The following is a 14,964-nucleotide window of genomic DNA, read 5'->3' on the forward strand; positions in this document are numbered from 1 at the left end:
TCCCATAGAAGCAATAGCAAGTTAAATACCCAAGGTAATCACCCACAAGACAATATAAAAGTAGCAAGATAGTGGAATATATATCCATCATCTCTATCAAGCATGTTAAAAACCAATTATAAAAGCTACAAGATAATGGAAAATATATCCATCATCTATATCAGGCATGTTGAAAACCAATTATAAAAGCTACAAGATAGTGGGCAAAAGCAATAACTTATCATGAGTGCCATAATGGTCAAAGAAAAGAAGCAATCAAATCTAGGTTAAAGATACAATATAATTATTAGCTCCAACAAGATTAGCATAAATCAGTCTCTCCTATAGAGGAGAGCACAAAGGAACTATACATGTTGTTTATCCATAGGGAAATCTTTGATAAGCACTCTTTACAAGCCATATGGAAAGTCCTATCTCAATAGGTCATTAGATCAGACCAAGTATAGTGACAACATGTGTGTGTGTGTGTGTGTGTGTGTGTGTGTGTGTGTGTGTGTGTGTGTGTGTGTGCACATAATATATAAAAATCTCTCTCTCTCTCTCTCTCTCTCTCTCTCTCTCTCTCTCCATCTTTTTTTCTTAAGGAAATTATAATCATCTTACTTATAGCAAAGTGTGTTCATGCCATCACACAAACACAAAGAACATAAATTTTAACCTCCTTGTGAAGAAAGTTAGCATTAAAACAAGTGATCTAGAAATTGGATCATTGAGTCTTTGTTTCTAACTGTCTAAAGTCAATGGTGGCATGGTTTATAATTGTTATCTTTTGACTTTTAAAGGCCACCCTAGAGAAGATGCTAAATGGATGCCTAAATTGTTTTTTGGAACTTCCCACTGCTCTTCTCCACACATTTCATCACTCACGGTCGAGATGATTATGTATTGAGCAACTGAGGACATTTGCTATCCCTGGAGGGAGGGATGTTACGAGACTGGGCACCCTCCTATTGTATGTAGTTAACTATAACTAGGATAGTTAGAGCGTAATGGGTAATTACTATGATGTCTTTCTATTTAATTTGTTACTAATGGTGAGTTGATGACTTGTAGATAGGAGTCATGGGAGTTGACAAAAAGGCTTTGTAGAAAACAAATTCATTGACAATTTTATATGTGCACAGTGTTTTTAGATCTTTTATAAATAAGCCATTATGACTGCTTTGTAAATGGGATAGTGAGAACTCACCCTAAGAGGGTCATGCAATATGTGATAGGTTCCACTTATAACTAAAGTGCACTAAGTGTAAAAAAAGGGGCCTTCAATTTTTGGCACCAACAAGTAATATCAAATATTAAATACCAAACTCCACAAGAGGTGTAAGTGGAGTTTGGGGTACAATCTTTGGCACTTTCTTGTGTAGATGCTCTCAATTTTTCCTTACTCCTCTCTTATGTTATGATTTGTTATGTTGTGTACTCTCTAATCAAGTCTACATCTTCTCTTTTCCTCTCTTACTCTCTTACACTCTTTCATTATCAGGCTAGTGTGTGTGTGATGCCTTAGTCTAGGTGTGTGTGTACTTGGAAATTGGGAGAGATGGTGAGAGGTTGACAAGAAAGTGTGCAAGCAAGATTGAAAATTGGAAGCAACCGTTCTCCCCATCTCCTTCCCAACAAATGGTGACTCCATCATTGTTTAGGTGAGCTAGCTATTTCTTATTGAGGTACACATTCTACAAGCTGTTGACTTCCCTCATCAGTTGCTACCATTGCCTCTTCATGGGAAGCTCTCTTCAATATGTTCCCCTTCTTCTCTTATGTAAGCACCAAAATTGGCATTTGTAGTAACTTCACCAAGGTTCCCTTTATCATCATTATCAACATGAACTTCCTCTTTCGGGAATTCCAATGGATCATCTTGCAAAACACCACCTTTCTTGCCTTGCACCCTCCCTTTACTCTGTTTGCTCTTGATTGCCTTATTTAAGTCCTAAATTAATTCCTTCATTAGTAGTCGTCACTATGTTCACATGCTTTACATGACTACCCTTGGCTACTGTCGGCTCCTCATCAGACTTGTGTCTCGTCACCATATGCCTAGGCTTCCCAACACCTTCATTACTTGTTGTTTTAGGCTTCCCTTTATTGGTGTTGTATTATGCTTCCTTTTATTGGTAGCTCTCAGTGGAACCTCCAAAAGTTGAACCATGGGTGCTGATTTTGACCTTCTTGACCTCTGTTGCATTCCCTTTACAATTTGAATAAACTTTGATAGACTGGGGGCACCTTTATTCCCCTTTAGATAATGCTAGGGCCATTGCCTCTACATGGGAAACTCTTTTCAATATGTTCCCCTTCTTGCAAAGTTCATGTACAATGAGTTCGAGCAGATGTAGATATAGCTTGTGCTCCCCAATGATGTTATAGAAAGCAAAGAATTTCCAAGTGCCTCTCAAAATGAGTGCAATGAGTCTGAATAAAATTTCTCTTGACCTCCATATCTGTATTACCTTGCTTAATGTGATTTATGTGTCTCAAGCCCACATTGTACTTGTTATTTCCATCTCTCTCTCTCTCTCTCTCTCTCTCTCTCTCTCTCTCTCTCTCTCTCTCTCTCTCTCTCTCTCTCTCTCTCTCTCTCTCTCTCTCTCCTTCTCCTCTCCACAATTCATTTAACGTCTAATTATTTCTTTGTATCTTACACTTTCAATGTCACGTTCCAAATTAAATTGAGCACTTATGAAGGTCTTGTGCATTAAAGGTCTTGAAGGTTTTCCCATCCTTGAGTATTGTAGAGGAAGTCTCAAAGGTTGTTAGTGGGAATCAAGGTCAACTTGAGATTCAGTTAAGGTGTGTGCTATGAGTAAGCCTTCTGACATGGCCAGCATGGTGAGCAGCAATCAGCTATAGTCTGAACAACATGGAAGCGGAGGTTGGACAAGGAGCAGTCCTTTGCAAAAAAATGAAAGTAGGTTCTTCTTGTAGTGGCTATGGAGAATAGCTATGGTCCCTTCTTGCGTTGCAGCCTCCCACCAATAATATTGGCGGTGTGGTGTAAAGAGCCAACACGTGGCACTCACACCTGGGTATGGCAGGCATGGTCGTGGTGCAAATATAGCTTAGTTAAGGGTGTCAAAAGCAACATGGCGGTGTGGTGTAAACATCCAACACGTGGCACTCACACTTGGCTATGGTAGGCATGGCCATGGTGCAAATATAGCTTAGTTAAGGGGCTAGAAGAATTGGGTTGTTGAGAGTTGAGGGAAAGCTTGCTTAGAAGATCAACGCAAAATGCGAGGGTCCATACTAAGCTACCACATCATCAAGTCTTACAAAAGTCATTGTGTGATCTCACACGCCTTCAAAATGGTGAGAGCTAGCAAGGAATGAGGAAAGATTGAGAGGAAGAAGATGTATCTTACGAGAAAGAAGTATTCTCCTCACATAAAATAATTTTAATAGCTCAGCTTAGCTTAGTAATTAGCATGGTAGAGGAGATGAGCATACTTGACTCTTGGTTGGATTTGCATTCCATAGCCAAGAGTTGTTGTTGACTATGAAGACTCCATTATCTGTTTGATTCTCCAATTAGGCTTGTTGATAGGAGTCTTTGATGTTGTTGTAGACCTCTGTTTACTATCGGCATTTGGTAGGAGCATTGGAAGACTTAGGAATCCAAATCTCTTGATGACCTTTGTATCTTCTTTGTTGACTTTGCTTCACTCTAGGTCTTGTTGAGTTCTTGAGATCTTCATGCAGGTCTGGTGTAGTTGCAGTTGGCTTGTGGTTGACTTGTAGCCAAATCTTTGTATAACCTGTGTAGAATCCTTGTCTAAGAGGAATATTCTTTGAGATCCATCTCTGTTCTGTATTCTCTTGAGAGTTATGGTAGACTTTAGCATCTTTCAATGTTGTTTTGTTGTATACCTGCTTCTTAGGTATCATAGGATATTGTCGAGGTTGATACCTTCTGGGTCTTCTTTCTTGGGAGGGTCCTGACTTCACTTTATATGCTCTAACCTGCAGTTTTGGTACCCATAGCTCTTTTTTACCTCTATAGTACTCCTGTTCTTTTAAGCTCCATTGTGATGCTATCCATCCCATGAGTTTGTCTTTCTATGTTGATTTTTCGTCCTTAATCCAAAGTGGATCATCGACTTTGACTAAATTGCTCGGAACAAACACTTGCCTTGCTATATTTTTCTTTCTTGAGTACTTTGGCTAATATATATTTACTTTTCTGGGTGTCTCCTTAGAGGGTTTAGTTGGGTCAGCAAATTGACTTGAAGTTTTGAAAGCCTAACTTTCTTGAAGAAGCTAATTCATGAGGGCTCTTTGATGTAGAGGCATATTCTGTCACACCTTCTTTGCTAATCGGTGGAGGGTCCATTTTAGCTTTACCTTTGTCTGCAATATTTGTCTTCAATTCTTGTGACTTCTGTAGCTCTAAATCTAGCATTAACGGTACCTATACATGTTGTTGGCTACCTCTTGGAAAAGAGAGCATTAACATTGTATCTTCTTTGTAGGCCTGGCCTTGTGTTGGTCTAGCCACTGATGTCCAAGGATGACATCTGCAAGCATTTCCTTTGAAGGCTTAACCTGAAACTTTACCTGCTCTTCATGTTGTTGGATGCTAAGGGTAGCAACCATTTATGTTTGACTTGTAGCCTTACCCATTATTTCTCTGTTACCTGGCTTGCCCTAAGTAATCTGTAGAATTCTCTAAATGTTTCTACAATCATATTGCACTTTGTTTCTTTATCTAGTAGAGCATTGCATCTGACACTTGCTCCTTTTGTACTACTGAGAATTACAGCTATTCTTAGTGGAGGTTCTATTGAAGATTTCTGTTCTGCTTTTTCCATGGTCTTGTCTTGATCTAACTGTGTCTGTATGGAGGGTGGCTTGAGACTTTGTTTTGCAATCTGACTTTCATCAGCTGATTCAACTGGAAATAATGAGTGATTGAGCTTTGGACTTCTTATTGCTCCTTGGTTGTCTGCAACCCCATTCTTCTTAACTTCTGGCTTTGGTGGAATTCTTTGCTTAATAGCTTCCATGGTTGCTTTTTGTTCTATTTGATATGCACTTGCTATTGCCTGATTTGCTTTAAGCTCTTTTGAATTTTTGTGCCTGATTTGCTTTAATCTCTTCTAAAGTTTTGCTCGATGGAGATGAATCATCTTCAATAAGATCTGCTTTGATATAAGTCTCCATTCTAATTGTGCTTGAGCAATTTGTGTTGTCGTCCATGGTGATCAGTCTTGGTCTTCATTCTTTGTTGTCTGTGATGACTCTGTCATGTTTGCATTCTGTATCTCTAACATTTTTTGGGCCATTGGCATTCCCATTCTGATGTCGTCTAGCATATCCTTTGTTGTTACCACATGAAATTGAGCTATGATGATCTTTGAACTTACTTCAATGGTGGTGGAGATCATTCCCCAGCATTGTGCTCATTTGTCTCTTGATATGCTCACAAATTCAGGAGCATCTTCCAACTGTGGTTGGCCACATTTTTTCCAAGTGCAAAAGGACATGAAGTTCTTGTCTAGCTGAAAATCTAGCTTTACTTCTCTTGACAGCTTTTCTTCATTTTCACCAACAATGTTGCACTTGATCTTCTCAAGATTTCTTTCTATATTGACTGTTTTTGTTTTGGCAGTATCCTTTGGTTAAGTTTTATCTACATTTTCTTTGATTTGATCACCTGTTTCAATTGATGTTGACTCCATTGATTGTAACATTGCACTTTTTTGCAATTGTTGAGCATTGTCCACCTGCATCTAAGTAACTCTTGATCCTAATAGATTTATTGTACTTTTCGGAAAATTATGTCTCTTTGGAGGAGATTTTGGTGGTCACATTTGTGTATCTTTCTGGACTTTAGCTCCCATTGATTTTGAACTTTCTGTGACCTGTTCTGGCAGCTTGAGGCTTTGCATCATCTTCAGATAGTCTTTGAATTCAATCGTACCATCCATAGGGGTTTGTACAAGATCCTGATCTTGCTGATATTCGTTACTATGTGCATCTTAATATGCATCTATGAGCTTGGTCACACACTATTGTTTGAACACTATTGGATTTGTCAATTTTTGACTTTGATTTGTGGAGATCAGCTGAAACTTCTGTCCTTGATGATCTTCATAGAGACATTTAGCTATAGACTCTGATGGAATCTGGGTCAATTGGAAACTTCCAACAACCATATGATCTTTCAATTGTTTCTACCTTGAAGGGGTCTGTCGGTTAAAGGCTATAGGGCTTCTAACTGGTGTAGCATTTCTTGGTACGTAAGCTAAGCTTGATGGATTTACAGCTCCCCCCTTTCTAGAATGATCACTATAGCGTGCTTCATTGTAAGAGTTAAAAATTGTTTGGCTCTGGTTTAGTCTCAGCCTTTGGGACTGTGAAGGTACACTTTGGGTAGCATTATTGATGTTTGGCATCTGTAAACCTTCTACATAGTTTCCTATGTATCACCTTGAAACATGACAAATTATTTCCCAAGTCAAGCTATAAATAGCATTATCTTTGTCTTGATATTATCTATCCCATGGGTCTCCTATGATATGAGCTTCTATGGTTTTAGCACCCAAGGCATCATAGATGCTAGACTCTCATCTATATCTACGACTGTTTTGGTCAAAGTATATGCTCGTTGCGTTACAACATCGAAGCTTGATTTTTGATGGAGAAGAGTTTGGTTCTAAACAGATTTCTGGGTTCACTCGAGTAACATCCTTCAGCTCTAGAGAGGATTGGCTATAATAGATTCTTTCTTCTGAAATGAATCATCCTTTCTGATCTATCACTGGACGTACTTCTATGAGCTGGTATGTGGGCCGTTCAAACACTGGTTGATCTTTTTTGTACAGTTTCCCTTTTTGGTCTACATAGTGTGCATATGAACTATGTGTACCATACAAAGCTAACATCATTCTGTTTGATGTGTTCCTTAGACTCGTGAATGATTTCATACTTGTGGCAATGGATGCAAAATCATTTGCAAACCTAACATTCTTTTCAACATTCGGTGATATCTGGACACCTTGACTAAATTTATGTAGGAATTTGTTGTTCAAAGAATCAATTTTAATCTTTTCAGGTGAAGACACATCTATATGCTGATTTTGAACTTGCAGTGCTTTTACTGGTGCTTCTAACGGTAATGCAGAATCATCCGATTGCATCAAAAGTGATGAGTTAAATGCACTTACATCGAGATTCGCATTTCCAATTTGCTATGTGCCTTGCTTGGCAGTTGATGTGTCCTTATTGTCAGGATTTCTTGGACAATCTTCAAAAAAATGTCCACCTTTTCGTCCACAATCTGAGCAATACGCCATGACTGGTGGTATTTCACTCGGCTCTGTCATGTTAATCTCTTAGTGAGGAGATTTTGTTTTTGTGCTTGCCAAGTTGTCGGCATTTTCTTTTAAAACACTAAGCATCAAGTTGTAGATTGCTCCATCTAGACCTTTATACCGTCTTTGGCTCGGTTCTCCAATTAGATTGGCTTCAATTGGTTGATTTGTTGGATCTGTCATTTTTGGTTCTTGGCTATAGATCTAACCACTGTAATCCATGTACAATGACCCGGATTGCATATGCACCAACTGTATGTTTTGCTAGCTTGTGCAAATTTTTGGATGAACACTTGGGTTGACTTTGCACTTGATCTTTGAGCTTCCAATACCTGGCTCCACTGAAGTCTATGAACATCTGGGAGTTCTCTAAATCTAGCTCATAAGATACCTATGACCTTTTGAATCTGTGTACAAAAATTTATCTCCATTGTAGCCATATAGTTGTATAAGCTTCTCTGTTGCAGTTGTGCATGTGTTTCCACTGCTACTAGCTTGCTCTGCTTGACTTAAACTCTCTGCTTGATTTGAGTCCATGTGGACTTGTTTTGTAAAATTGTCTCCTAGCAGATTTTGGTATCGATTAGCAAAATCTTTCCTTCTCGTACTAGCCTAATCTGCAATCATCTGTGAGTGGCCCATGTTCGTCCAACTTAAAGCTAATTTGCAATACAATTGCTTGCACTAGCCAATTTTTACCATGCAATTTTTTTGAAATTTGACTAACGCTCCACTACTTCGAGTTGGTCTTTTTTCTCGCTTTTTTCAGTTGATTTGATTTGCTTTGCGTGGTGTAATTTTCTTGGTTTTGCTTTTTTTTACTTTTTCTGGCACTTTTGACGACTTTCTTTTTATTTTTATTAACTTTTTTGTGAAATTTTAAATTGTCTAATTTTTTTAGTATTTTTATGATTTTTTGGGAAATTTTTGATGTTAAATGAATTTTTTCGATAATTTTCTATTTTTTTGAAGGTTTTATAAAAAAATTTATTTATTGGGATTTTTTTTATCAATTTTTGAATTTTTATGAGTTTTCTACAATTTTTAGAGATTTATCTATGTCAATTTTTTATTTTTTAATGATTTTCTATGAGTTTTTTATTTTTATGTGAATTTTCTATGTTTTTCTATTTTTTGAAAATTTTTAAAACTCTTTTTTTTTAATGAGGTTTTTTCTATTTTGTGCATTTTTTATGTTTTTCTTTTTTTTTGGTAATTCCTAAACTCTTTTTTTATTTTTTTATAAAAAAATTGTGATTTTTTAATACCCTTTTTAAATTTTTATTGAATTTTTTGGGTTTTAAATTGTTTTTATGAGTTTTTATTCTTTTTATGTTTTTTATTTTTGAATAAACTAAATTGAATAAAAACAAAAAATAAAATAAATATAAAGCTTTTGTTACCTAGACTTACCTGGCGGGTCGCGTGGCGGGTTTACTTCTAGGATTTGCAGCAGCAGTGATGGCGGGCGTGAAGGCGCTCGCATGGTGGGGATTTCGAGGCTGACAGCAGCTGGCGGGGTCTTGGCGCGCGCTGGGTGCACGCACTGTTGCGCAGCGAAATCCGTGAGGGAGAGAGATCGAGCACACCGCACACTCAACGGGTCAGTGGGCCCGCAGGGCAGGACGATGGGCCAGCATGGCAGGCACGAGCAAAAGGAGTCGACCAGGTGTGGGTATGTAAACTTTGGCAGCGGGGAGGTAGGCCGCACGTGCATGGTTTGTCAGCGGCGGCAGAAGGAGAGAATAGGACAAGGAAGATAACGCAGGAGAGAGAGAGAGAGAGAGAGAGAGAGAGAGAGAGAGAGAGAGAGAGAGAGAGAGAGAGAGAGAGAGAGAGAGAGAGAGAGAGAGAGAGTTTGTGGGTACGACCTTGGCGAGAAAAGTGGGAGTTAGAGAGAGAAGAGAGAAAGGTGTTAATAATCGCACTTTTGTAGTGGGAGTTAGAGAGAGAGTGAGAAGGAGAAGTAAGAGAATGTTAATAATCGGACCGGGAAAGGGGTGGGGAGGAGAGAGGAAGTTAGAGAGAGAGTGAGAAGGAGAAGTAAGAGAATGTTAATAATCGGACTAGGGAAGGGGTGGGGAGGAGAGAGGAAGTTAGAGAGAGGGTGAGGGTGTGGGGTGGGTTCACAGGGAGAGGGAAGAAGAAAATAAATTTAATGTCGGCGGAAATTATCCCAGCGGATTGTAAAGATCTATCCGCCGTGGAGAATTTTATGCACCAAAAGGAATGGACATCGAACTCAAACCCGAATTTTTATTAATTTTTTATTTCCAAACATACAAAAATGCCAAAAATAGGCCGAAAACTAACCAAAACTCCAGAAAATCCTAGAATTTTCCAAAAAAGTCCAAAAAAGTCCCAAAAAAATTTAGGAATTTCAAAAAATCATCGGCATTCACAATCAAACACTTACGACATGCAAAAGCATACCAAAAATAGCAGATTTTATAGAAAATGCCAAATCCGACAAAATCATCAACCTAGTCCTCAAAAATAGTAAGACACTCAAAAGTTGGCAAACAAAAGCTCAATTGCGCTTGAAATCAAGCCAAAAACACACATTCAAAATAGCTCATAAAGATCGCAAGGTATCAATTTTTCATGGAATTAACCGAAAATAAGCCAAAAGACATGACAATGTACTCGTAAAGACCAAATGTAGTGCGAAATGCGGTCTTTCCAATGTCTTGATCAACTATCCTTATTTGATGGTAGACACTTTTTAGGTCAATTCTATTGAAGTAGGTCGACCCCTGTAGCTTATCAAATAGGTCTTCTACCCGTGGAACAGGAAACCTATTCTTGATAGTGATCCTATTTTTAGTACTCTATAGTCGACATACATACGGTATGGGGTATGTGGCATCTTTATTTTGCACTAATAATACTGGTGAATAAAATGCAGATGAGTTAGGCATAACCATGCCTTTCTCAACCAACTCATACACTTACCGCATAATCTCCTCTTGTTAGCCTCATCTATAATTAAGAAACTAACAAGCATGGTGTACATGACATCTTTATTGAAAGGGAATATAACATCCTTACCTACTCTCTAATTATAGAAGTATAGAAATTGAACTTAGAATTGAATTTGAAATGTCATGCATAAGAGTAATTCATTTCTAAACTTTCAATTTCCCAGTTTACACACTTAATTTTTTATTAATTAAGATTAGGAAAATTTTGATATATAGGAATTAGGTGTAGCGTAGAAATACTAAGTGCAAATCTGAATTGGCGAGGGTTCAAATTACAGTCTCTCTTTGGAAAAATTTTATTAAAGTAATATTCAAGAAAAATAACAAGGTTACTTTTATGTAAAATGGCCTTAGTTCTCAAGGAAATTACTAGAGAAACTAACCAATTCAAAGTTCGAAGTGTATAACCTAAATGTAGTACAAAAAAATGGCTCCAAACCGTGCTTGAACCCAAGGCGCTATGATCATGAAGCTTGTACAAGTAAGGTGGGAACTTCTACCGAACATGCTATGTCTCCACTAATCAGACCACTCGCAACTATGGTACATGTTATTAATGTAATTTCAAGTTATGCATCATTCCATATACGAGACCTTAAAGATATATTAATCACCTTAGGAAAGAAAAACACGGACCGAAACCAAGAGGCTTAACCCCAAGAAACTCGGCATATGTATGACAAGTAGGAAAGAATGTCTGGTTAAACTGTCTGTCATAGGAGAGAATGTGTGTCCAATACCTTTTGGTATAGTTTCTCTCAAGACTCTCTCCTTATTAAAGGTGCCAGTTGCTGAGGCATGAGGTGATACTTAGGATGGAACAACCGATACTGCGGTGGGAGTACACCCATGATGGTCCAATTGGATATTTCAGTTATGTTTTTCCATGGTGTGAGAATGACATCTCGGTTAGCACCATTGTTGCTGTGGTGGGAGTACGCCCAAGTTCGCAGAGCAAGTACTTGTCAAGAAATATGGGACGCTTAGGATGACAAGGTTTTTTATGAATAATGTATATACAAATTGAACCTAATGGCGCAAGTAGAGATTGTTAAGTGAACCTAATCCAAAGTTGTTGGTTAACAAAATGGACTACTTCTTTTTTGACTATTGTTTATAATACTATTTTAAGGATTGTTTTAATGAACAAGTACTATAAATAAGGTAAAGAAACATGTATGTTTAAACAATGTGATAGTAATTAGGTAACAAAATTTGGGTGAGCGCGGTGTGAAAAGTGGAAGAATGATACCTTGATGATATCATTATATGGACCGGTTGACCCGATGAGTTGGGTAACTTTTCAACACTAGGAGTTTTTTTTTCTTTGTAGTTATTCATTAACCTTAAAAGAGATGGGCCTTGGCGGCTATGATTTCAAAATGTGGGGAAAAAAGCAAAAAGGTCGGTCACTCTAAGTTTATACTCTTAGGTAGCATTGATTATAAATAGGTTTTAGATAGGGTTATGTTGGTCACACTCTGCCATAGCAAGACAAGACCATTCCTTCACTATCGATTCATGCTTGTGGCTATGTAGTAACTAAGGCAATGTCCGTTGGTATTTTCTTCTCAAGATTGGAGACCTTTCAAAGGTACTTCGCTCCTCGAACGGGGGCAGGGAACTCAGAGTATCACTCTACGTTCAATCTGCAATAAGGAAACATGGATCACGATCCATACACTTCAGTGGCTAAATGTGATAAAACGTTTCTCACAGCTTGCCTATATATGCTTTTTGTGTGAGTTGGTGGACTAGTGAAGGCCAGCTGAAAGTCAAACCCTAAGTCCGACTTTGCAATTTTTCACCATGAATTGTTTTTGGACTTTTTGGTCTTCTTTTGGCTTCTTTATTGCAATTTTGTTTTGGGAAGTATGTTTCTAGAGGTCTCTGCTACAAACTGCATAGGTCTCTATCCAAATTCTTAGATGGAGAACCTAGATCGAGATCAATGTTCCATATCTTATGGTCATGAAATTTGGTCACCTGGTAGGCTTTGCTATTTGTAGCCTATTCCCAAAATCTTTTTGGATTTGGATAAGAAAATTTTGGAAACCCCCAGATTTTGGTAAGGTGGACTAACTTTGAGGGTGTTTCCATAATTTTCCTCTTTTGATTTCTTGGTCACATTAGCTCCCAAACTTTGGATTCAATTGATTAAAGTCAGTGTTTCTCAGCTAGTCTTAGTTCTACACTAATACGTCTCTGGGGGCATGGATCACGATCCATGTTCTACCACAAAATTTGCTAAAACTTTCAGTTTTGTTTTGTCTAGACTCTATCAAGCACTAAAACCACATCTAGCTGCTTTGCTGCTAATGTGTAAAAATGGAGGATGAATCTTTGGGATAACAAAAACTCTAAATATGCACTCGATCGCTCACCACCTAGGGGTCATTCCCAGGCAATGGTGCAAATTTTAGCGGATCACCGTGTGACAGATGTCCATGGCATAGCCTTCTATCACTAATATACTCATGTCAATACTCAGATAAGTGAGTAGGATGGGGCACCTCATGGGATTCATTAATATTGGGGAGGGGATGCCACTTGCATGCATTTTACTAGGAAAACCGCCCTTAAATACAATCCTTACGTGGCAACCCATCCCCCTATCTATGGAGATTGAAATGCTAAGATAGACCCATACTTATGGTCTCTAGAGTATTATCATGACCCCTCTACCTTATATGTACAAACAATGTAAGAGTTTACAAAAATTTTCAATAACTTCATGAAATTTTTTTGCCAAATTTTCCCTTGTACCGAGAGAAAATTCTCAAATTCACATCCACTAGCCCCTTTTTAATTGCTACAACACCTGCAAAGTTTCTAGAGAGCTCATTTTTTAGCATAAGATAGTACACCCCCAACTTCGAATGGGCATATCTCTCTCATATTTTATCTGTTTTTAGCATACGGATGCTCTATGGACATCTACTCTAGATGAGCTACATCTTTATTTCCTTGGTTTCTCCTAATTTCAAGTGTGCTTCTTTCTCGAAGGGTTCTTCATAAATCTTTACAGGTGCTTATCATCACAGGTGGTTTTGGAGCTCTTCTTTTAGACGATGTGACTCATGCAAGGCTATATAGGCTCTCAATTTCCTTGTTGTTAGCATGCTAGCATCATTTTGGTGCCCCCATTGAGGAGACATGTTCATGTGCTCTGATTCTTGAGAAATATGTATATTCTTCAGGTAGAGAATGTAAGAGGGATGTGGGTTGTTATGGACAACCACCTATGTATGTGCAAATTGTGGACGTCATTTGAGGAAGTCATTTAATTGGATTGCATCCTTTGGAGGGTCGTGAGGTTTTGTGAAGACAAGCACTGGGGGTCTGGTTACCCAGTGTGAGGTGGATTAGGTACTAGAGTGATCCATCGACATCCCTTGAACTTACGACTTCACATGTAAGTGTTTTTGTGGCAGTTGAACATGGCAGACGAGTTTCCATAGTTTCATGGATTCCCTAATGAGAACGCACGGGCTTTTATTGAGAAACTATAAGTTAATTTCTTATTGTGGAATATACTAGATCAAGCTAAATTATTGTGGTTCCTGCAATATAGTTTATAGGATGAGGAAAAAGTTTGGTCACAAATTATGAAGAGGTGGTACAGGTACAAATTTCAAGGGTGGTTTTGGACTACAATCATGTGAAGAAGGCTTTTTCTGGAACAATACAGGAGCATTGAAGTACCTGATGAATTTTGGCATGAGATTTTGAAATACACTCAGAAGGCTAATCAAAGTGTTGATAATTTTGTCATGGAGTTTACTTGTTTATGGGATAAATGGGCCCGAGCTTTAGGAGAGTTACCCGCCGACATTTTTCATGTGGTGAACATTTGGCACAAAAGTGTGGCAATGGGAGAGGCCTACATCGATGGAGGTGCTCAAGTTTGTGTGATCACATATGTAGAGAGATTGGGTCTCACTACATGCAGAAGCTACTAGCAAACCATGCCAAAGTAAATTGTTTGGGGTTGATTAATATTACGAATTTGGAAGTTGAAGTCTTGAACGTTGGTACAGCCAAATGCTATCGATAGTAGAAATGGGCCCAAGCGGGGCTATGTGATCGAGCAGGTGCAGGCTCAGGTGATAATGCAGTTGTGAAGGGCGGCTCCAGCTAGGTGGAAGTGGAGATGTATGCTAGATGCGACTTTTTAGGCCGACAGCATGCTGCAGATGGCCAAACAGGCAGATGCCCAAAGTGGTGGTTTTGCATGCCAGAGTGTGGCCCTTGGTGTGTTTTTCGAGCAGGTCCAAACGGCTCGTCACACAAAGCCCGTATGTGAAAGATATGGCAGTTTGAATTGGGGTGCATTGCAGATCCTCGCCGGATTGGGCGGGTGCAAGTGGTTGGCGGAAGATGATGTGAGTGCATATGCGTGAAGTTCCGAGTTGTGGAGCATGCCTGTCTTCTCGGATCGTGAATCGGAGCTCTGGATAGCAAGTTATGGCCATTTGAAGATTTTCCGGGGGCCAGGTCTGAGCCCACTTGACCGCATTGGAGAATGCGCCATCTGGCATCTTTTGAGTCTCGCCAAGGTTCTCCGTGGGATTATTTACCATGTGTAGCTAGCACGAGTTGATTGCACATCAATTGGATGCTCGGTTAGTCAGATAGAGCTAGACGAAGTTGGGATCATTTGA

General features: G+C 38.8%; 1 pseudogene; it reads right to left on the reverse strand.

Moving 5' to 3' along the window:
- Positions 1-1,659: 1,659 nt before the first annotated feature.
- On the reverse strand, positions 1,660-9,033 carry LOC147450207 (uncharacterized; annotated as a pseudogene).
- Positions 9,034-14,964: the final 5,931 nt, after the last annotated feature.

This window comes from Adiantum capillus-veneris, chromosome 9 (genome assembly GCF_014529385.1).
Source record: "Adiantum capillus-veneris isolate H3 chromosome 9, ASM1452938v2, whole genome shotgun sequence".
In the NCBI taxonomy this organism is placed as follows: Eukaryota; Viridiplantae; Streptophyta; class Polypodiopsida; order Polypodiales; family Pteridaceae; genus Adiantum; species Adiantum capillus-veneris.